The sequence below is a fragment of the Cervus canadensis genome, chromosome 14, assembly GCF_019320065.1.
Source record: "Cervus canadensis isolate Bull #8, Minnesota chromosome 14, ASM1932006v1, whole genome shotgun sequence".
In the NCBI taxonomy this organism is placed as follows: Eukaryota; Metazoa; Chordata; class Mammalia; order Artiodactyla; family Cervidae; genus Cervus; species Cervus canadensis.
Genome location: NC_057399.1, coordinates 49,225,721 through 49,250,980, shown reverse-complemented (window position 1 = coordinate 49,250,980; position 25,260 = coordinate 49,225,721). Strand labels below are relative to the sequence as shown.

Below are 25,260 nucleotides of genomic sequence, written 5' to 3'. Positions count from 1 at the left end.
GGGTCACACTCATCAGTCAAGTGCCAGGACAGAGCATTTTATAAAGCTGTGGTTAAATACAGTCTCCGGAGCCAGTCAGCCCAAGTTCAAGCCCCAGTTTTCCCATCTGCTAGCTGCATCACCTTCAGCAGGTCACTTTTCTGTGCTTCAATGTTCTTATCTATAATATTAAGATAATAATAGTTCTTTTATCACAGGGTTGTAACAGCTTAAAAAGAATACAGGTAGCAGTGCCTGGCACATAATAATTAATCAACAAATACTACCACCCCCAAATTGGAAAGCTCTGGTTCTTCAAAAAAAAAAATTTTTTTTAACTAAAATAAATGTCAACAATGACAGACATTTTTTTAACAGTGACAGTTTTTAAAAACTTGATCCAGAAAAGCAACCCAAACTTTAAACACACACACACACACACATACACAACACTTAAGATAGTTTACAAAGTGATTAGAATATTTGCAGATGTCTTTACAGGTCAAGGTACTTGTGCTCTGCAGCCATGTTGATGTGTCATCCTTCCCTTTTCCTGTAGAGGAAGGATACAAAACAAAAATATTATACACAACAACCCCAATTACTAAAGAGTCACCTTGATTAGAGTTTGAGAAGAATGCCAACCTCCAGCTGCACTTGACATTCGTGGAAGAAGCTTAGTGCAATGGGAGGAGCATCAGACTCCCCTTTTCAGTCCAGGCTCTGCCGCTTGACCAGCTATAGTAAGTTGCTCAGACTCTGAGTTGCCATCTGTAAAATGGGAACAGTAGACAGAGACTACCTTATTATAAATACTATAAATTCTTTTGATGCAAATTAGCACTAACTCCCCCGCCACAGTTCAGTTCAGTTCAGTTGCTCAGTCCTGTCTGACTCTTTGAGACCCCATGAACTGCAGCACGCCAGAAACTGCTTACCACATATTTGTTTAAATAATAAATAAGATACAAATGAAAGATTTTAGGATTTATTGTGTCCAGTCCCGAACTGACACCACTATATCCCTACTCCCACCCAAATAGTACCTAATTTGAAAATCACAGATGTAGGCCCCTCCATTGATGGCCTCCAAGTGTTAAATGACTATAGTCGTTAGCTCCTTAATAAAAAGCTTAAAATGATGACAGTGGTATAGATAAAGAACTTCTTCCCAACTCATCATTTGTTTTTCAAATAATAGACATTTGTACTGTCTTAAAAGTTTTGTGAGTGATTTTAACCCCAATTTGAAACCAAGTGGTCAAAGGACCTTGGAAACCATACTCCCTACCCTCAATAGACATCATTTCCAAAAACAAGAGAAAAGAGGGAGATGGGAGGGGGGATTGGGATGGGGAATACATGTAACTCCATGGCTGATTTATGTCAATGCATGACAAAACCCACTGAAATGTTGTGAAGTAATTAGCCTCCAACTAATTAAAAAAAAAAAAGAGAGAGAAAAAAAAATATCCACATGACCTTTGTACTCCATTTGTCTCTTGAAGCACCATAAGAAATAAATGGGAATGTTTTGTGATTCGGGAATAGGTTGTGGGTTTGGACAGGTATGGGCTCTTACAGCTCCTCACACCTTCAAGGAGAAAACTTGCTGAACAGAACTCTGCTTAAAAACTTTAGGGATCCCCACTGTGCAGACTACTTACTCTGATCATGTCACAAATGAAGATCAGATGGAGACCGCCCTTCAGGGTTGCACATGTTTGCTGGCACAGCATTCTCACTGCGTCAGAGCCTCACCTGACACTTACTCATTATTGGATGAAAAGCCAAGGCCTAATAGTGTTGATCATGTGTAACTTGCCAGGTCCAGCCAAGTATCCCAGGCCCTTTCAGAAATAGTCCACCAATTTGCTTCCCCACTATACCCTGAAATATTTCTATGCCTGTAGCCATCACAGACTCCTAAAATCTCCTGTCACTATGAACTTACTCCTGTCTCTTCTGACTGTTCTCTTCCTCCATTACAGCCAGCTTCTGTATCAGACCTAATGCAGACACTGGGAGACTCTTCTCTGTGGGCTTTCAATAAATATTTATTCAACTCTATTTTGTCATACTCAGAGATAATAGGAAGCAAGGATTACTGTATTTCCTAAATGCATCTTAAAACTCATTGCCTAGGGTCAGGATGATAGCGGGTTGTTTCCTTACAGAAAAACCAATTTTCTCAAATGCACTGCCTTCATCAGCCTCAATGCAGATACTGTATATTATTCAAGGTTTATAAAAAAAATTCAACATCTGCTATAACAGCTTAAGGTTCCAAGGCAGAAAATCTGAATCAGTAACAAAATTCTCCCCAAGTAATACATGGTTCTTAAATATCAAATAAAGAGTCAAACCTGTCATGAAATATGTATTGGACAAAAACAGCATAGAACCAGCTCTTGTTTCTGGATATTTCAAACAGTATGTCCTCCCATTTTCCATCGTGGATTCCCTGTCATTACTTTGTACACACTCTGTGCTTGCAAAGTGCTGGGAGCATAGATACATATCTGGGGGCTTTTGTTACAGAAATAAAAAAGAATTAATATGGGCTTGCAAGAGAAGCAAGAAAGGAAGTGAAAACGGAAGCAAAAAAAAAAAAAAAAAAAACCCAAACCTGTGACTAATCAGCAATCTGTTCCATGAATATAAACACTTCGGTATCGTTTTTTTGTGTATTAACATCTTAAATCTAAAACAAGCCTATGAAGCTCAATTCTGTGTCCAGCCTGGACAAAGATAAACTCTTATCTGTCCTCTGCACCTGTAACCGTTTTGACTTATACATAGTTTGCCCTTTTACTTTGCTTCAGGGTCAGCTAAGCAGCAGAAGAAATGCCTGGGATCACGTTGCTGTTGTGACTAATCTCTACAAAGAATAGTGCAGGAGATGAAAGGGAAACCACCTCCAGAGCCCTCAAAACCAGGAGCAGAGAGCCCAACAGCCTATCTGAAGACAGATAGTACAATATCTTAGTATAAGGTTTAAAATGCACTGTCCCAAATCAATCCCCTCATTAGAAAGTTACATAGCCTCAAAAATCATCATTATGAATTTTATATGCTTAGTCACTCAATTACGTCTGATTCTTTGAGACCCTTTGGACTTTAGCCCTTCTCCAGGGGATCTTCCTGACCCAGGGATTGAACCTATAGCTCCTTCCATAATGGACCTAACATTCTAATATAATGCTATGTCAAGGCACAGGATAAAATCCAGGGCAGCAAAAAGGAAAGAACATGAATTTTGGTAGCCTGGCAGATACAGTTTTTAATCTCAGTTCTGCCACTGACTTGCTGAATTAATGTAGAAAGTTAGCCTGCTCATGCTGCTTCTCTTTTCTACATTTATAACAAAGGAGGACATAAGAGTTATCTCATTGTATTATCGTGAAGATTAAAGAAGATTAAAGCCTGGATTTTTGGCAGTACTAGACCTGACGATACAGTGTTCTAGGTGTCAGTGTCCAAAGAAATCCTCTCTGTGTAGAATATGTCACACACACAGACACAGTCACACATGTGCACCTGCACATAGGCTTATAATTTTTTTTTAACTAATGCATTTCTGCATTAGGTGGTGCTAGTGGTAAAGAACCTGACTGCCAATGCAGCAGGCTCAAGAGACGTGGGTTCAATCCCTGGGTCAGGAAGATCCCCTGGAGAAGGAAATGGCAACCCACTCCAGTATTCTTGCCTGGGAAATCCCACAAACAGAGGAGCCTGGCAGCTACAGTCCTTGGGGTTGCAAAGAGTGGGACACGACTGAGCTCACACACACAATGCATCTCTGAGTATGCAAAAAAGCCAGGGAAATCCTCAGAGGCCAGAAAAAATGAGAAAACACGTATGCAAAGAGGGATGCAGGTGCTTGAGACAGCATTTGTTTGTGGGCATCTTCTTCTCTGATCCACGATCAGAGAACCAGCAAGGTGGGGCAAAAACCTAAATCCAGGATTCTCAAAATCACCTTCAGAGGGGTATTAAGATAGTTCCTATCACCTTTAAATCTGAGTGATAAAATATGTATCTACCCAGAAGGTTACTAGCCATAATCCTGCACTCACAAAGGTTCACATTTGTTTGAAGCTTAAAAATAAAAATAAAACTGAATATTTAATTTATGAGATTTCTGGATTGGTGATACCTCTCCTTGATCCTCCCCATCCACTCACACCTGACAGAAGTAAAGATAAATTCTTTCTAGAGGAAAGTACTTTAAAGTCAGGCCTCAAAACATTCCCACAAATAAGATAGCAAGGCATATGGTGTTTGCACACAGTAAAATCAGGCATTACAAATAAAAGTCAGTAGAAATATTAAATTTTAATTTAACAAGTAGTCAAAATATGAATGTGTGATAAACACTTTAAAGAAATAAATAAGTACAAAAATATTCAAAAGGAAATGAGACTGTAATTACCAGGCAGATTTTTGAAAAATAAAATTCCTAGAAATGAAAAATATAATCATTTAAAAATTAGAAATGCACTGGGGGACATGAACAGGCAATACATGGGGACATGTTTAGCTTTAAGCTTGTATCATTGATCCATATTTTTTTAGAATTATTCTTTTCAACAGCTTTATTAAGATATAAACAATATACAAAAAACTGCACATGTTTAATGTTGTTCAGTTTGAGGAGTTTGGAGATGGGCGACACCCATGACATCATCACCACAATCAAGGGACTAGATACATCCAACATCTCCTAAAATTTTCTCGTGTGCTTTTTCACTCTTCTTTTTCCTTTTTTTGTGGTAGGAACTCTTAACATGAGCTCTACCCTCTTAACTAATTTTGAAGGGCAGGATACTGTATTGTTAACTACAGTGACTATGTTACGGGGCTTCCCAGGTAGGGCTGTGGTAAAGAATCCAGCTGCCATTGCAGGAGACACAAGAGAAAACTGGTTCCATCCCTGGGTCAGGAAGATCCCCTGGAGAAGGGAGTGGAAACCCATTCCCATATTCTTGCCTGGAAAATCCCATGGACAGAGGAACCTGATGGGCTGCAGTCCAAGGAGCCGTAAAGAGTCGGACATGACTGAGCGCACACACTCTATGTTGTGCAGAAGAGTTTTAGAACTTACATATCTTTCTTAACTGAAACTTGCTGCACATTGAACAGTAACTGCCCATTTTCCCCATCCCAGCCCCTGCCCCTGGAAACCACTATTATATTTTCTGTTTCTATGCATTTGACTTTTAGATTCCTCATGTAAGTGGAATCCTATAGTATTTGTCTTTCTGTGACTAGCTAATTTCAGTCAGCATAATTCCTCCAGATTTATCCATGTTATCATAGACGGCAGGATTTCTCCCTCTTTTTTATGACTGAGTAATATTTTAGGTATATAAAATATGTATATTTATGTATATAAAATATATATTTATGTATGTATATCCATTCATCTGTTGATAGACATATTGTTTATTTCTATATATTGACTATTTTAAATAATACTGCAGTGAATGTGGAAGTGTGATCCACACTTTTTTCATTGAGAAATGAAATATAATGATTTTTTAGAGCAAGGGTTCTTTTTCAACTTATTTATTTTTAATTGGAGGATAACTGCTTTATAATATTGTGTTGGTTTCTGCCATACATCAACATGAATCAGCCACAGGTATTTTAATACATATGTTGATAGACATATTGTTTATTTCTATATATTGACTATTTTAAATAATACTGTAGTGAATGTGAAAGTGTGATCCACACTTTTTTCATTGAGAAATGAAATATAATGATTTTTTAGAGCAAGGGTTCTTTTTCAACTTATTTATTTTTAATTGGAGGATAACTGCTTTATAATATTGTGTTGGTTTCTGCCATACATCAACATGAATCAGCCACAGGTATTTTAATACATATGTTCCCTCCGTCTTGAGCCTCTCTCTCACCTCCCACCCAACACCACCCCTCTAGGTTGGCTGGATGGCATCACCGACTCGATGGGCATAAGTTTGAGTAAACTCCAGGAGCTGGTGATGGACAGGGAGGCCTGGCATGCTGCGATTCATGGGGTCTCAAAGAGTCGGACACGACTGAGCGACTGAACTGAACTGAACTGAACTGAGGTTGTCACAGAGCACCAAGTTTGAGCTCCCTGTGTCATACGGAAGATTCCCACTGGCTATCTGTTTTACATATGGTAACATATATGTTTCAGTGCTATTCTCTCAATTCATCCCACCCCCTCCTTCCCCTATTGTGTCCACAAGTCTGTTCTCTATGTCTGCGTCTCCATTGCTGCCCTGCAAAATGCTCATCAGTACCATCTTTCTAGATTCCATTATATGCATTAATATACAATATTTGTTTTTCTCTTTCTGACTTGCTTCACTCTGTTTAATGGACTTAGAGCAAGGGTTCTTAACGGGGGTCATAACTCAAAGAATTCAGGGAGTCTGCAAACTTGAATTAGAAAGAATTTACATATTTATTTTCATTAACTATGATTAAGCATGGCTTTCAGAGTGTAAACAACAAACCATAGTATCGATAGTAATAACTTAGACTTTTTATCAATATAAATCTCAGATACTCTTATATCACACAATCACTACTTCATATGTCACAAAATGTTATCTATTTTCATCTCACAGAATCACATTACTCATTGTGATAGTCCTATATATTTCCCTGTTTCTTAATGTATTAATTTGAAAATATGTATCTTCAGTTCAGTTCAGCTCAGTCGCTCAGTCGTGTCCGACTCTTTGCAACCCCATGAATCACAGCACACCAGGCCTCCCTGTCCATTACCCACTCCCAGAGTTTACTCAAACTCATGCCCATCGAGTTGGTGATGCCATCCAGCCATCTCATCCTCTGTAGTCCTCTTCTCCTCCTGCCCCCAATCCCTCCCAGCATCAGGGTCTTTTCCAATGAGTCAACTCTTCGCATGAGGTGGCCAAAGTATTGGAGTTTCAGCTTCAGCATCAGTCCTTCCAATGAACACCCAGGACTGATCTCCTTTAGGATGGACTGGCTGGATCTCCTTGCAGTCCAAGGGACTCTCAAGAGTCTTCTCCAACACCATAGTTCAAAAGCATCAATTCTTTGGCGCTCAGCTTTCTTCACAGTCCAACTCTCATATCCGTACATGACCACTGGAAAAACCATAGCCTTGACTACACGGACCTTTGTTGGTGAAGTAATGTCACTGCTTTTTAATATGCTATCTAGGTTGATCATAACTTTCCTTCCAAGGAGTATATTACTATGTCATAATTTTTATATTTTTGATAATTATATTTTAATATAATTGAATTCTTTTATAGTCTATTGTATATTATCCTACCTGTTTTTAAAAATCACTATTTAGAGAAGTCCCTAGGCTGCATGGGACAGACAAAGGTGTCAGTGGCATAAGCAAGGTTAGAATAATACCACATAAACAAACTCAGGAAAAAAATTTTATGACAATCTGCAAATTTAAATTAAAGTGAATTCCCTTTGTATTTTTTAACTCTAAAATTGCGCCTTAAATATAGTCCTTGGACAAATTTTACTAAGTATATTTTTTGGGGGGCTTTCAAGTTTTAATATAAATGTTTGTCACAGTTTTAATAGTGAAAGAGGAAAGGAGTGAAGAAAGAAGAAGTGAAAGATTTGTTTTGCAATTTATCAAGCTATTTGCACTTACCTCCTATCTTACTAAAAAAGAAAAAAGAATATTTGAATATCTCTACTTTCTTTTAGTTGTTTTCAAGTCACTCATCTAAGAATTTATACCAGAAATAAAGCAAATTTTCAACCTCTTGAGGAAGTAAATCATTAGCATATACTATCTGACATTTAAAATATTAGTTTTCAGAGGTTTCAACATAAGAGTCTGAGTTTGGGTATCTTATAATTTGACAAGGTTGCTTTATCTCATTCCATCTTAGGTTCTTCATAAAATATAAAGTTCAAATACTTTCTCTTCACTCTGATATTTTACCCACCTCAGCTCCCTCTCTGGACCTTTTCTATGGCATTCTATCGTAGTCATTGGAGTTCTTCATGTTTGTGTCTCAGGTTCATTAAACACCCCAACCAGAACATCAAAAGAAGCTATGAACAGCAGCACTTGTTCTAACTGGAAGATCATCCCGAGTTGTCCCCTCACCCCCACTGTTTACTCTTGAAAGGTTTGGGCCTCCTTTCCTCTCCAGTTCTCAGGTTCTGGCATAATAACCCAGCCCTGACGTCAGCATCTAACCCTCTGGATCCCAGGCCATTACCAAAATACTTATGCTTTGCCGTTCTGACTCTGCAGCTCTGCTCACTTAGCTAATCCTGTCTGGGATGAGCCTTCAAATTCCCAGAGCACAGGGCTTTGGGCTTCTCTGCCTCTTTTCCTATAATCCAACCAGATCTTGAAGGATCTATGCCATTAGCCACAGTTGAAACAGGGCTGTTAAATGACCCCCTGTATAATAGCATTGATCCTCTCCTGAAACTCAAATAAAATTAACCTCTTGTTACACTTTCAAAGGTATTTTAGCAAAATGACATATCCAGTAAAACAGGAAAGTGACCTTTTCTGAAAATTTTCTTGGAGGATAGAGAAATAAAGTGAATTACACCTCACAGCTCCAGCTTCCTCATAGCTCAGTTGGCAAAGAATCCTCCTGCAATGCAGGAGATCCAGGTTCGATTCCTGGGTTGGGCAGATCACCTGGAGAAGGAAATGGCAACCCACTCGAGTATTCTTGCCTGGAGAATCCCATGAACAGAGGAGCCTGGCAGGCTATAGTCCATGGGGTCGCAAAGAGTCAGGCATGACCTAGTGACTAAACCCCCACCACCACCACCACACCTCACAACCCAGAGAAAAACTTCCAAAAAATGTTTTCAATACATCTCTGTCTCCCATGTCTGTACACCATACAGCAGTAGCCCTGTCTCTCTCCTTTTCTCTCTCTCTCCCTCTCTAGTTCTCTCTAAATCTCTGGCTCATTGCTACTCTCTAAAGTCCATGAAGCCATAAGAAAGATATCTGTGAATTCACGTGAAGTAATATCCCAAAGACATTGTAAAGTGACTGATGATATAAAGCATAAAAGAATATATAGTATGCTACTTTTGTGTAACAAAAGACAAGGATGTAAGAAATGGTACACATGCCTGCATACTTCACAAAAAGAAATAGAAAGGAGAAACCTAAAAATAATGAAGTAGGTTACCTACAAGGGGTGAGGGAAACAGAGTAGAAGGGATATGCAAAGCAGTGACATTTCCCAGTGAATTTCTGTTTTTCTTAGTTTTGACTTGAAATTACATTAATATTCTACATACTCAAAGAATGAACATATATATTTTTAAAAGGATAAGGAGAAAAAAACCAAAACAAGTGAACTCAATATTATTTCAAAAGAAAAACATAACATTGTAAGGATGAGATGGCAAGGAAAGAACTTTTAGTTATGATCACAGTATTTGGCATATTAGTATTTGACACTTGACATGATCACAGTCTTGGGCAAACTATAAAGCAAAGGGTAGAAGACAGTAGACACATTTTGAACTCTTTTTAAAAAAAAATTATTGGAGTATGGTTCCTGGGTTTCGGAATAACAGAAATGTCAGTATGCTTACAGACACAGTATACTGTCTACACCTTTGTCACCAAGAAACTATTTAGGAAATTAACTTGTAAATTGAGTAATCTTAATGTGAAAGACATATCTATCTTTTTTTTTGAGAGACTTTTCCTAGATTCAGTTCAGTTCAGTTGCTCAGTCATGTTTGACTCTTTGCAACCCCATGAATCGCAGCACGCCAGGTCTCCCTGTCCATCACCAGTTCCCAGAGTGTACTCAAACTCATGCCCATCGAGTCAGTGATGCCATCCAGCCATCTCATCCTCTGTTGTCCTCTTCTCCTCCTGCCCCCAATCCCTCCCAGCATCAGGGTCTTTTCCAATGAGTCAACTCTTCCCATGAGGTGGCCAAAGTATTGGAGTTTCAGCTTCAGCATCAGTCCTTCCAATGAATACCCAGGACTGATCTCCTTTAGGATGGACTGGCTGGATCTCCTTGCAGTCCAAGGGACTCTCAAGAGTCTTCTCCAATACCACAGTTCAAAAATATCAATTCTTTGGCGCTCAGCTTTCTTCACAGTCCAACTCTCACATCCATACATGACCACTGGAAACACCATAACCTTGACTAGACGGACCTTTGTGGGCAAAGTAATGTCTCTGCTTTTTAATATGCTATCTAGGTTGGTCATAACTTTCCTCCCAAGGAGTAAGCGTCTTTTAATTTCATGGGTGCAATCACCATCTGCAGTGATTTTGGAGCCCCCAAAAATAAAGTCTGCCACTGTTTCCACTGTTTCCCCATCTATTTGCCATGAAGTGATGGAACAAGACGCCATGATCTTAGTTTTCTGAATGCTGAGCTTTAAGCCAAGTTTTTCACTCTCCTTTTTCACTTTCATCAAGAGGCTTTTTAGTTCCTCTTTATTTTCTGCCATAAGGGTGGTGTCATCTGCATATCTGAGGTTATTGACATTTCTCCCGGCAATCTTGATTCCAGCTTGTGCTTCTTCCAGCCCAGCATTTCTCATGATGTACTCTGCATGTAAGTTAAATAAGCAGAGTGACAATATACAGCCTTGATGTACTCCTTTTCCTATTTGGAATCAGTCTGTTGGTCCATGTCCAGTTCTGACTGTTGCTTCCTGACATGCGTATAGGTTTTTCAAGAGGCAGGTCAGGAAGTCTGGTATTCCCATCTCTTTCAGAATTTTCCACAGTTTATTGTGATCCACACAGTCAAAGGCTTTGGCATAGTCAATAAAGCAGAAATAGATGTTTTTCTGGAACTCTCTTGCTTTTTCGATGTTCCAGCGAATGTTGGCAATTTGATCTCTGGTTCCTCTGCCTTTTCTAAAACCAGCTTGAACATCTGGAAGTTCACGGTTCACATATTGCTGAAGCCTGGCTTGGAGAATTTTGAGCATTACTTTACTAGCATGTGAGATGAGTGTAATTGTTGCGGTAGCTTGAGCATTCTTTGGCATTGCCTTTCTTTGGGATTGGAATGAAAACTGACCTTTTCCAGTCCTGTGGCCACTGCTGAGTTTTCCAAATTTGCTGGTTAAGTAGAAGTTATTCAAGAAGGTCTCAGATTTGTGGGTTAAATCAAAAGTTTGTCACTAATGCTTTTCCTGACCTCCTTGACAATACTAAGTGAACATTTCTTTTAGTCCAAGAAAGTTGACCCTATAAGAAGATTCCAGTTGTACACCTTTTGTTCACCCCAGGCAACCTCCTATTTTGCATCCTACCTCACTTGACTTAACTTTTTGGCACCAAACTTTTTCTTTCTCAAAGTTTTCTGTGTCAAAAATAGTTAGCGGCTTTAGTAGACCAGTACATTTTGAAGAGTGGCTTCTTATAAATAAGTATAAGATCTTAGCCTGATTTTCTTGTAATGAAATCCTTGTAATGAGGTATGGCCACGGGTTCCTTCCTGGGACCTAGGTTCAGATGCTATCAGCAGCCAGCCTTGTGAAACACACACACACCCATCCCCCAACCCCCACCCCACCCCCACCCCTAACCCATCAACAAATGACTCATCCTGCTTCCTACTGGTAAGGTCAATGAAGAATGGAGTGGCCAAAGCCCCAACAGGGGGAAAAAAATCTGAAAGTGGCAGCCAAGGCACCATCCTAGGCTGTTAAACCTATATTCATTTGAGGATCTGACTATAATCAAGTTGACTATAATCAGCTTGCCAACAGTTCAGCAAGCATGGATGTCCTGAGAATTCAAAACAGGAAAGAGACTTGGATGTCATTCAGGTCCTAGCTCATTCTTCAGAGATCAAAAGTAAGGTTGCTCAAATGAATTGCTCAAGACAAAACAGTGGCACACCTAGATCTAAAACCCTTTGGTTTAGATTCTAAAATTTTCTCTGAAGCAGAAGTTGTGTGGTGATGATTTTGACATAAGCTGCTTTAAACAGCTAGTGGATATAAGGCACACAAGTTATTAAATTTATATGAAGAAATTATTGAAGTAAAATTCTCAACTTATGAAAATCATTACAGACGAAAAACCAATGTGTTGTAAAGAAAATGAAGAAAATTTAAAGTATAGCATGTTAGCTGTGAAAAAACAGTGGACGGTTATCTGCCTCAAAGATTTTACAAGGGGTTTTTTGCTGTTGGGTTTTTTGAGGCTAGTTTTCGGGGGAAGGGGAGAAGTGTTCTATTGTTATATTTTGGTTTAGATTGTTTTCAAACAGCGGCCCCAGAAGCACCTTTTCGTTCCTAGGAACTCAACCGCATTTTGAAAACGCCCATTTATTTCAGTCTCCTTGTTTTACTAAAAGGAAACTGAAGACCAGACACCAGGGCTGCTCGGTAAGAAGCAAAGACGCTTTCTTAATGAAGTAACGAAACAAAAAGACTCTGTCAATCCATTCTTACGACTTTGCAGAGGGCAGCAGGGGAGGGGCGAGAATGGGGAAGAAGTCGGGGAAAGGGTCTATCTCCGAGCCTTGCGAGCTGTGCCCAGCCCTCCGCGGGGCGTTCAGCCCCGGACCAAGGCCGGCGAGCCTGCAGAGCTTAGCGAAGTCAGGCAGCCACCGAGCGTCAGAGCGACGCTGCGCGACTCCGCGGCCTCCAGGAGCCTGGGAGGTGCCCGCAAGGCCCGATCCGCCCAGCGGCCCGGAGCCAGGGAGCGCAGCAAGGTGCGGGTTCATGCATGGAGCAAGCGGCAGTATCCGTCACTCAAGGCAATACCGCAGGAGGTTGCAAAAATGGAAGCTCTAGTCCCTATGAGGATGGAGTTTATAGTGGAGTTAAAGATGTGTGTGTCCCCGGAAGCAAATTCTTAGGAGAATGTTGTTGAGATGTCCCAGAACTGGCTGGCATATATGGAAATCCTGCTGGATTGTCAAGGTATAATGCAATCTTCAAAGGTGTTTAGTAAAAAAATGTCTGTAGGTTACTAGGGGTTTGAGAGATAACAACTCAGCTGCATCACAGTTGTTTCAGAAGAATGATGAATTCAAATGCCTTGAACCCACATATTAATCCTGATCCTAGGGACCATGAGAAACTGATGTTCTGACTAGGAAGGTGACTGCATTACTTAAGTTATAGGAAAGAATCATCAACTGGGGGATTTGTTAAAGAACCCTTCAGGTCCAATGCTCTTTTTTCCAAAAGTTAAATATTTAAACCAGTCAAAACAGACATTCATTTATCTTACAGTTAATACTTTCCCAGATATATTAATGACTCATTAATTGTTTATTTCATACAACAAATTTTATTGACTACCACGCTCAAAGCAGTGTAAAAGATACAAAGGAATACTACAAAAGGGTCCTTTAACAGTCTGCTAGGGAAAAAATATGTAGACAACCCATTCACTTGTAAATCAATACACCATTATGAGCCACAGTGGACATAAAAGCTTAGTTAAAAAAAATCAGTAAGGAAAGGAAAAGTTACTTTTTATATGATATGGAGATGAAATGATTGGAAGAAGTCCTGTCAGCGTCTTCCATTACACCATACTCCTAAAATTAATTCAGAAGAAATAACAAATTAAGCGTTTTTAAAAAATCATTATTTCAACATGAAGCAAATTTAAATATATATTACCTTAGGATGGGGAGGACTTTCTGAGTAAAACTTCTAAAGAAATAACAATAAAAAATACTGATAGGTTTTACTGTAAAAATGTAAAACTTCATTGGAAAAAACAAATGAAATTAGAAGAAAATACTTAACAACATAAGGTACACAAGAAGTTTATGTCTTTACTATAGACAAAGTTTTTACAAATCAGTAAGATGAGCCCTGAAATAGAAAGTTGGTTCAGAATCATGCCAGGCAAAGAATTAAAATTATAGATAGAAACATTTGAAAAATAATTTAAAAAAAAAACAAATTGAAAGATAATTCATTCTCACAAAAAGCTAAAGGAAAGATGCAATATTTCATATACCATTTTATTAAAAGTTACATGTTATTTTTTATACTAATGAAGTTGAATTAAAATAAGTACTCAGTTTCTAGAAATTAAATTGGAAAACAATTTCTGGGGGATAATTGGGGAATAGATTTAAAAAATCTTACAAGCATTCACACTCTTGAACACCATAATTCTATTATAGGAAATCGAATTAAATAAATTTTACACAAATTAAAAAGCAAAACCTATAAATTGACTTTATAAAATAATATGCAATTAAAAGTAAACATTTTGCAACTTAATCTCAAAGATAATATTTATTTTTCCTGTAGTAGATCACATCTCTCATTATCACCACCATCATTATTATCAAAATATTATTACTAGACATGTTTCTTCAAATAAGTCTATTATAATTTCTGAAAACTTCTCACATTTTTGCCTAATTATAATAAGTGAAATATGTTGTTTAAAAATATGTGAAATAAGCAAATCTGAATATGGGTTGAAAGTTAAAATTGTTAATTTTGTAAATTGGGATAATGACATACTCTTTCAGCTAGCAATGCATAATGAAGTGTGTATGAGTGAAATGAAACAATGTCTGAAATTTGCTTAAATACTAGCCCCTCCCTCAAAAAAAGTAAGGGTTTAAATGAAACAAGATGAGAAAAATATTAATTATTCTTGAAGCTGGATAATAGGTTCATGAGAATTTATTATACTTATTCTCTTCTTTTCTGTATGCCTTAGATTTTTCACAATAAAAAGTTTTTTTAAATGTCAGTGGAATAGTTTTATCAGCTACCAATAAAGATATATTACAGAGACAAAAACACTGTCCTAGAGAAATCATACAGAATGACACCTTCTAAGCAGTAGAATTTTTTTCTCAGTACTCTATTTTAACAAGTACATCTTGTTAAAATGTAAAACATCTCCAGCTTTTGAGTTATCTCCCTTCATTTGGACCTCTCACACATTATTTTCCTTTTTAATAACAGTTCATGTCACTGCATGAGTGCTAGAAGTGGGTCAAGAACCACAGTGGAAATCATTTTTTAAATCTCAGTATATCTTAATGCTGCTTATCATATTTTTATATTTTTGTTTATAGTGTTGGCTCATAGAGATTGCGGAGAAGGCAATGGCACCCCACTCCAGTACTCTTGCCTGGAAAATCCCATGGACGGAGGAGCCTGGTAGGCTGCAGTCCATGGGATCGCTAAGAGTTGGACACGACTGAGCAACTTCACTTTCACTTTTCACTTTTCATGCATTGGAGAAGGAAATGGCAACCCACTCCAGTGTTCTTGCCTGGAGAATCCCAGGGACGGGGGAGCCTGGTGGGCTGCCGTCTGTGGGGTCACATAGAGTCAGACACGACTGAAGCCACTTAGCAGCAGCAGCAGCATAGAGATAGCAAGGGAATTTCAGAAAACAATCTACTTCTGCTTCATTGACTACGCTAAAGCCTCTGACTGTGTGGATCACAACAAGCTATGAAAAATTCTTAAACAGATAGGAATACCAGACCACCTTACCTGCTTCCTGAGAAACCTGTATGCAGGTAAAGAAGCAACAGTTAGAATTAGACGTGGAACAACTGACTGGTTCAAAATTGAGAAAGGAGTACTTCAAGGCTGTATATTATCATTTTATTTAGCACCTACGCAAAGTACATCATGTGAAATGCCAGGCTGGATGAATCACAAACTGAAATTAAGATTTCCAAGAGAAATATCAACAACCTCAGATATGCAGATGATACCACTCTAATGGCAGAAAGTAAAAAGGAGCTAAAGAGCCTCTTTATGAGGGTGAAAGAGGAGAGGGAAAAACCTAGTTTAAAACTCAACATTCAGAAAATGAAGATCATGGCATCTGGAATAGAAGGGGAAAGTGGAAGCAGTGACAGCTTTTATTTTCTTGGGCTCCAACATCACTGCAGAGGGTAATGACAGCTATGAATTTAAAAGACACTTACTCCTTGGAAAAAAAGCTATGACAAAGCTAGACAGTGTATTCAAAAGCAGAGACAACACGTGCACCCCAATGTTCATCGCAGCACTGTTTATAATAGCCAGGACATGGAAGCAACCTAGATGCCCATCAGCAGATGAATGGATAAGGAAGCTGTGGTACATATACACAATGGAATATTACTCAGCCATTAAAAAGAATTCATTTGAATCAGTTCTAATGAGATAGATGAAACTGGAGCCCATATACAGAGTGAAGTAAGCCAGAAAGATAAAGAACATTACAGCATACTAACACATATATATGGAATTTTAAAAGATGGTAATGATAACCCTATATGCAAAACAGAAAAAGAGACACAGATGTATAGAACAGACTTTTGAACTCTGTGGGAGAAGGTGAGGGTGGGATGTTTCAAAAACATCATGTATATTATCTATGGTGAAACAGATCACCAGCCCAGGTGGGATGCATGAGACAAGTGCTCGGGCCTGGTGCACTGGGAAGACCCAGAGGAATTGGGTGGAGAGGGAGGTGGGAGGGGAGATCGGGATGGGGAATACGTATAACTCTATGGCTGATTCATATCAATGTATGACAAAACCCACTGAAATGTTGTGAAGTAATTAGCCTCCAACTAATAAAAAATAAAAAATTAAAAAAAAAAAGCAGAGACATCACTTTGCTGACAAAGTCAAAGCTATGGTTTTTCCAGTAGTCATGTGCAGATGTGAGAGCTGGACCATAAAGAAGGCTGAGTTCCAAAATTGTGGTGCTAGAGAAGACTCTTGAGAGTTCCTTGAACTGCAAAGAGACTCAACCAGTCAATCCTAAAGGAAATCAAATCTAAATATTCATTGGAAGGACTGATGATGAAGCTAACACTCTAATACTTGGGCCACCTGATGTGAAGAGTGACTCACTGGAAAAGACCCTGATGCTGGGGAAGGTTGAAGGTAAAAGGAGAAGGGGATGGCAGAGGATGAGATGGTTAGATAGCATCACCAACTCGATAAACATGAATCTGAGCAAACTCTGGGAGATAGTGAAGGACAGGGAAGGCTGGCATGCTGCAGTCCTGGCGTGCTGCTGTGACCATGGGGTCACAAAGAGTCAGACACAACTTAGCAACTGAACAACAAATATAAATGTATGTACATATCTTATATTTTAAATATATAACATTTATGAAAAGTATATTTTATATAAGTATATTGTGTATTTATTAAATTGTTATAGATTTTTTAAAGCTATATGTTTTTAAATAAGTCAGTATTCCCATCAGTTACAAATAGAAGTAAAGATTCATTCACACAACTGTGGTCAATGTCAGTATGCAAAAACCTGCTCCTACCATGCTATATCCTGTAACATTTCTCATTGCCAGAGCTGAGGACAAAGTTTGAGAGACCATTAAGATAGGATGGAATGATATTTCTCCTGTGTTATTTCAATTTTGGTCTTCTACCATAGATTTGGGATATAAGGCAGATAGAAATATATCATTATAAAAGATGAAAAATCTTGCTCAAGAAAATCTCTCATCACTTCCAAAGTGGTATGAGATTTCTGCTTATGTATGGCAAGCCTTGTCTTTGTTAGTAGAGAGCCCTGTCCTGGAGTCTCTCTTAAACTAGTTAGTCTGTTTTAGTGGCAGATTTGCCATGCATGATCTGCAAGTACAATGGAATTTGAGACCATCAAGCTTGCTTGATTCTTCCACATCCTTATGATCCTTACTCAGCTCCGAACTCTTGACTCTATGACCCAGCCTTGCCTGTACCTGCATAAAGTGAAAGTGAAGTCGCTCAGTTGTGTCCAACTCTTTGGGACCCTATGGACTGTAGCCCACCAGGCTTCTCCATCCATGGGATTCTCCAGGCAAGAATACTGGAGTGGGTTGCCATTTCCTTCTCCAGCAGATCTTCCCAACCCAGGGATCAAACCCAGGTCTCCCGCATCGCAGGCGGACGCTTTAACCTCTGAGCCACCAGGGAATCTCCGTGTACCTCCATAGGTCTTGACATTTGTAAGTTCCCTCCCTACTGTTTGTTCCTTCGACTTCTCTCAACACACCTTGTTTTATCATGCTTTCAGTTATTCCCCTCGGCCTTTGCCTTGCTCTAATAAATTGTACACCACCACTCCTAGTTTTTCTAGCCTCTCTGCTTTCAGGCCACTCTCCCAGCCACTCTGACTGCAACCCAGTAGAGAGGAACATGGGTATCTGGTGCTCCCAAGGCTACAGACTTACGAAGGCTCATCTACCAGCTCTAAACCAGTGATTCTCACAGCCATATCACTTTGACAAGAATTTATAAAATAAATTCTGATGAGATGTATTTTCTAGGGTGTTTTTACCATCACCTTGGCCAGGAGGAAAGGATGTGGGCTTCATTTACAGTTGTGGGGACAATGAAGCACCTTTAGAATTTGGTGCATTTCAAAGGTATGACTTCCGTCTCACCCACTAAGTTCAGATATTGCTTCCTGATAATCAGGAAAATGAGTAAAACTTAAACCTGAAGCTAAAAACAAAAGTTTCATTTGAGTCAATGGTTTTTAACATTGCCATAACCAAATACTACACTAAAAAAGTTGACCAGATTTTTTTTTGTTTAATTAGAATTTTACTTCTTTTCCCCCAGTTTGCATTCAAACATTGTGTAACTTAAAATCCTTTCTTTTCAGCTATTCACTTTTCCATGAAACATATTCGCCTAATGACTCTGTTCAACTCAGCAAACATTTGGTAGGCATCAATTATTTTCAAAATATTATAAATGCAAAACGAGTCATAGTAAGTATAGCTAACAGTTCTTGACTGCTTACTCTGTTCAAGGTACAACAATTGCCATATATTATTTTATTTAATTCTCATAACAACACTATGAGACAGAGGGGATGCTATTTTCAGCTGCCAAACTAAAAATTACCTATAAAATTATAAAACCTTAGACAATTAAATTTAGACATATTCTAAAGTATTGTCAAAATATATTTATCAAACTGATGAATGACATGTGAAACACAAATAGGCAAATATGTAATCTTAGAGGCAAATGTGCAGAAGACTACTGCCCATTTACTTAGACTTTGAATTCATAAACAGTCTCTGCCATTTATGTCCTACTATAGGCATTTCATTGTTTGTTAGCATTTCTTCCAGGAGTTGGAAAGGTGTGAGGATAGGGGAAAAAAATAAAAGGAGAAAATAGAATTCAGTACTTTTCCACAGCTACACTCTGGTGAGAAGTTTGTTAGGGATAATTGGAAATGACAGATTCAACTAAGATTTTGAATTCCTGTAGTCCTTGAGATTCAGATTTACATATTGAATTTGAAATTGAACTAGAAAGCACTCACATTTTTTGACCACTTGTAAAAGCTAAAGGCTTCCTGTGCATTATCCCATTTAGTAATTACAACTATATGACATAGTATTCATATACCAATTTTGTAGATAAAGAAACCAAGGTTCACAAAGTTAAAGTAATATGTGCAAGTTATCAAACTTGTGATGACTTGGAGGAGGGTAGCAGAGAAGCCTCAATGAAATACTGAGATTTGAAGTCAGGTAGATATGGGTTCAAATCAGAGCTCTGATATATTTATGCTGTGTAAACTTGGACCAGTTCCTTAACTTGCTTGAACTCTGCTTCTCTAAGTAACTATAATACTATTACATAGGCTTGCTGTAATAATGAACTGATGTCACATATGTTGCAGTCAACGGTGTGGCAAAGAGTCAGACACGACTTCGCGACTGAACAACAGATGCTCAATAAATGATAGCTCGTCAAATGCCCACCCATTGTGATTACTGTAATTAGGGAAAATGCAGGCCTGCCTCAGTTGAGCCCAGGATCTTCCTCAGATGGCAATCACTATGCCCTAAAGAAAGATGTAAAGAATGACAAAAAAGAGTAAAATTTACGTGAGGAGAGGATAAAGGTAGGAGAAAACTAAGGAGGGCCAGAAAGAACTGTTCATATTAAATGATACCAAATCAGGAATTCTTTGGTTTTTAAACAGCATAAACCACATTTTTTAATGAGTTTATTGGCAAGATATGGGATGAAATAGCTCACAGAATCAAGGGAAAGTTGAATAACTAGCTTCTTGCACGACAGAGAAGGTAGGGAAGGCAAGACCCGTCATTTGGCTGGTTGGATAGTCTCTTCAGGACATGACCATAGGAATGAAGCCTCCAACTATTTCTTTCCTTAAGACATTCTCGAAGATTCAAAGTCCTAAGAGAGAGTGTGAGTTAGCCTACCTTGTATCACATACTTGCCCCCTTGGTTAAAAGAGTCCAGTCACCTTGAATGATAGTTTCAAATGATAGGTTGTATTGGGAGGCAGGGTTTACCAGGGAAAGTGGGGGTCCTGTAAGAGAAGGAGTAAGGAAGTCTGAGTAAGCAAAAACCACAGAGTCCATGACACAGTATTTGTGGGTGTTGCGAGAAATGGTACAGGAGAATACCCAATTCTGGGCAAATCTCTTTTATCCCATTGATCAGAATACTTTACAAGTGTTCCTTTATCTTTGACCCCCATGACATTATGAACTCCTTGCAGGCAGGGGGCTGCTTTGAATATTTGTCCTCAGTACTTGTCACATAGGGAGTTCTCCTGCAAGTCTTAGACTCACAAAAAGGTTTCCATTTTACCATGCAATAAAGTTTCAGTAGAACCATTATGGGTTAGGTCCCATAAACAAAGGAAGAATACTAATTTGTATGAATCCTGCATATAGATGATTAAATTCAGAATTAGATGATGCATCAAATTAGTTAAAAGTTCAGTTTTCAGTCTTTAGAATCTGTGAGTAATGTAGCAAACAAGAGTGATAAACTTTATTGTGTACTTTGACATGTGCAGCAATAGATTTATTCCTGGCTAGTTGGTTTTTAAAAAACTCAAAATATCATTTAAAAATTAAATAAGATACATAAAGATTCTGGCCCTTCACATCCATCCCTAACTGGGCAATGACGTAATTTATCTGATACCACACCCCAACAACCTACAATTCTGAATGGTTTTCTCACAGGAGCTTGTGTGTATATTGATTTAGCCAACTTCTTACCAGGTTCCCTTAGTGAGTAAGGATATATTTCAAAGACTTAGAGATATAGTCTAAAACCTTGAGATGTAGTCTAAAATATGGCCCTTAAAACCCAAACTCATGTTTATTAGCATTGAACACTAGCAATTAATAACAGCCTTGGTGGTGTTTGTTTTGATAAAATCTGAAATAAATTAAGTTTTAGGGTCAGAGTTTAAAGAAAAGTTATGGAAGATTCTTAGAACTGTTATGACTATTTTTATTTCAAATAATTAATTGCAAGTGACCTTTAAATTTTATGTAACTAAGTAATGAGTCAATTTTTCTAAGAAACTAGAATTTTTTGGTCAACTGTAGATGATATGTAATGAGCTTGGGACTGTATCTTTGCTTTTCTGTTGTTGGTGTATTTCCACCATGACTCCAAGATGTACAGGGCAAGACTTTCAAAACTAGAAAATAGGAAGAAAGCTCTCCCTTTTATGTCACCAAGCAGGATTGTTAACAATCTTCCAGAACCCATCCAAGTATCATTTTTCATCTTCTGAAAACACAATCATTGATATTTTGTAAATATTTCCTCCTTAGAAGAAAACATTTGTTCACTAGAAATAGAGACATTCGTTTTAACATGGAAAATTTCCAATTAATTAAGGCTTCCCTGGTGGCTCAGACGGTAAAGCTTCTGTCTGCAATGCAGGAGACCTGGATTCGATCCAATTGATTAACAAAACATCAACTAGTAGGTTTCCACAATGTCCATGATGAAGCTAAAAGTCATTAGCCCTTATCATAAAGTTGTCAATAAAAGGATTGTGTGATATAGGACAAAAAGGGAAGTGTTCAAATAGTGGTATTATCACCTTGGATTCTAAGGGGGCTGTAAAATACTAGAGGGCTATCAAATACTCCTGTTACCTTACGCCTCCCCTTCCAAGTGTGAAGCGATAACAAGAGTGGTCCTCTCTCTTAACTGATTGCAAGCCTGCAGCAAAATGGTCAATTGACTTACCTGGGCTAATAAAATCACTTGCAAAGCGTAACATCATAAACCTTTACTATCAGCAATGGTTAATTTTATGTGTCAACCTGGCCCAGTTTTTTGGCCAAAGTGAAGTGAAAGTCACTCAGTCATGTCCAACTCTTTGTGACCCCATGGACTATACAGTCCATGGAATTCTCCAGGCCAGAATACTGAAGTGCGTAACCTTTTCCTTCTCCCAACCCAGGGATTGAACCCAGGTCTCCTGCATAGCAGGCCAATTCTTTACTAGCTGAGCCACCAGGTAAGCCCAAGAATACTGAAGTGGGTAGCTTATCCCTTCTCCAGCAGCTCTTCCCAAGCCAGGAATCAAACCGGGGTCTCCTGCATTGCAGGCGGATTCTTTACCAACTGAGCTATGAGGGAAGCTTAAAATAATCAGTAGGCCTTGAGTAAAGCAAGTTACCCTCCTAATGTGAGTGAGTTTTATCCAATCAGCTGAGAGCCTTAAGAGCAAGGACTGAACGGAAGGACTTCTCTTCAAGACAGCAACATAGAAACCCTCCTGAATCTCCATACTGCTGCTTGGTGAAATTCAGACTCAAAGTTATAACATCAACTCTTATCTCAATTTCCAGACTGCTGGCTTGCTCCTCACAATCACAAGAGCCAATCCAGTTATATATATATAAATGTAAATATTGTAAATATTTGTAAAAATATGTAAATACATATATGTAAATAATTGAATGTATAAATTTTAGACATATATAATCTTAATGTGAAATATGTATTATATATATATATATGTGTGTATATATATATATATATATCCTATTGGTCTGCTTCTCTGGAGAACCCTGACTAATACACTATCTTTGAGTGTTTCCAAAGTTTTCATGAATGGAAGTCAAGTGACTCTTAAATTTAAATAGCTAAAGTAGATGATTTTTTTCTGATTTCATATTTTATAAATCTATAAATAGCACCACATTTTCTCTCACTTCCTTATTTATAAAACCCACAAATGGCTTTCCAGCCCCCAACATCTTTAGCGTGGCTCACAAGGCCCTGTGTTTTCTGCCCCCAGACAGAAGGTTCATCTCACAAGATAACCAGCATCAAGCATTTACCAAATCACTTCCTTCTCTTGGGCTTGAACAGTCAATGGAAAAAAGAATGCCCTAGTCTGTGCCCTTGTGAACACAGAACTAAAACAGCTGGGAATAGATGCTTTTAATAGTTTCAGAAAAGTGTCTAAGTAGATTGTTCTAGCCCGTACTAGATATTTCTGCCCAGACAACTGGGGTCTACCCTCCATATCAGATTACTTTCTACTCTGAGGACTGCTGGCTGCCTAGTGAGAAGGTTTTAACCATTGGCGCTCATATCTTCAAACTCACTTTCTATAACTCCAGCTGTTTTCACAGTACAACGTTTCCCTAGATGTGATGCAATACTTACTGTCCTGTTTTTCTAGGGTATACACCCTGGTCACTTTGATGCAATTTGAAAAACACTCTGGTGCCTATAAATAAATAGAGAAGATGCCTTGCTCTCATTTGTTGTTGTTGTTTAGTTGCTCAGTGGTGTCTGATTCTTTTGCAGCCCCATGGACTGTAGCCCACCAGACTCCTCTGTCCATGGGATTTCCCAGGTAAGAATACTGGAGTGGATTACCATTTCCTTCTCCAGGGGATCTTCCCAACCCAGGGATTGAACCTGCGACTACTATATTGACAGGCAGATTCTTTACCACTGAGCCACCCAGGATGCTCCTTGGTCCCATTAGCAACACATTTAAAAATATCTCTTTGGTTACTGCCATAGAGGGTATATCTACTTTGGCTCTATTATTTTTTTCAGTGTGAGTGGAAAACGTTTCCTGACACAGTCCCTACAATCTGAGAATAATGTTCCCTTTTGGTATCTGAGGTTCCTATGCACTATTTAAGCTGTCCTATTCCTGAGTAATCTGGCCATGTGATTTGTCCCTGTGTATGAGTTATTCAGCATCCTAGTCCTAAACCTAGTAATCCTCTGTTGTCAACATGTTGGAAAGAACTTGGGATATTCCATTCACACCCCTCACTAAGCATTGTACACTGTTTACCTTTTGAGACAGTAATAAAATGTCCCATAACAGAAGCAGAAATCTGTAGAAATTTTCCAACAAAAGATTAGTCATAAAATGAGTGTGTAGAAAGTTGGGCTGCATGAAAGTCCAACAGGGTGTTTATAACACTATACTTCAGGGTCACATGACGCTGCCCACCACCACCAAACCACCGCAACAGCAGTGAGGAAAAGGAACAAGAAAAGGGGGATAAACCTCACATAATTCTAATCAATTATAATCACAGGATGAAACTTTGACCTGATTATGTGACTGTATTAAATATATCAACAGAAGAAAGAAGGTCTATATAAGACCTAGTAAAAGAGAAGTAAAAAGTAAGAAGTGGTCAGTGTATCTCACGCATCATCCAAAGGGGAAATGCCTTAAACTTTGGACTTGGAAATTTCATTCCTTTAGGCAGAAAATAAAGATAAAAATTTATACCATATAGTTCCTGAGCTGGGGCAGAAAACATTCTAAGCACTCTAACTAACTCATTTGATATGCATAGCAGGCTATAAATAGGAAGTATTATTATCCATATTTTCATATAAGGAAACTGAGGGACAAAACTTGCATTTATATCACTTGCCCAAAGCCAAGAGTGGAGATGGACTTGAGTCTAGCCCAGGATCTGCTCTCTAATATTAGAATATATTAAAAGGAGAAAAGACTGCTTCACTTTCTCTTTGAGAAGAGTAAACCAGCATTGTTGAGCACCTGCTTATTGCTGAGGACTGTGCCAAGAGTTTTACGTACATTGTGCTGGAAACAATCCTATGAGTCAAACCATCTAATCCCCATTTTACAGAAGTAGAAACTAGGCCTCAGGGAGGTCCCTGTAGAAACAAGTACTTTCTAGGGGATCACTGAGAACTTGTCAAAATCAAAGACAGTGTGTCTGCTCCCTTTCACTCATCTTGAAACCAAGCAACAAACAAATTTTATGTTAAATAGGCCTTAATGAGAAATGCAATCTTGAGACTGTGGTCCATTTGTTAATCTAATACAAACCACTGGACCAGTTGATAAAACAGACACGCATACACACCACACACACACACACCACACACACCACACACACCACACACACACACACACACACACACACACACACACACCACCACCACCACCACCACCATGTGCAAGAAACAAAACCAGGAAATTCAGTT

At 38.5% G+C, this 25,260-nt stretch overlaps 1 long non-coding RNA gene across 1 annotated transcript in view; it reads right to left on the bottom strand.

Moving 5' to 3' along the window:
* Window positions 1-424: 424 nt before the first annotated feature.
* LOC122452873 overlaps window positions 425-25,260 on the bottom strand; it is an 89,452-nt gene continuing 64,616 nt past the window's right edge. Inside the window, exons 3-4 of the long non-coding RNA XR_006272875.1 lie at window positions 625-750; window positions 425-532 (exon numbers count right to left, since the gene is read on the bottom strand). This is a non-coding gene — a long non-coding RNA (uncharacterized LOC122452873). The remainder of the gene's footprint in view (window positions 533-624; window positions 751-25,260) is intronic.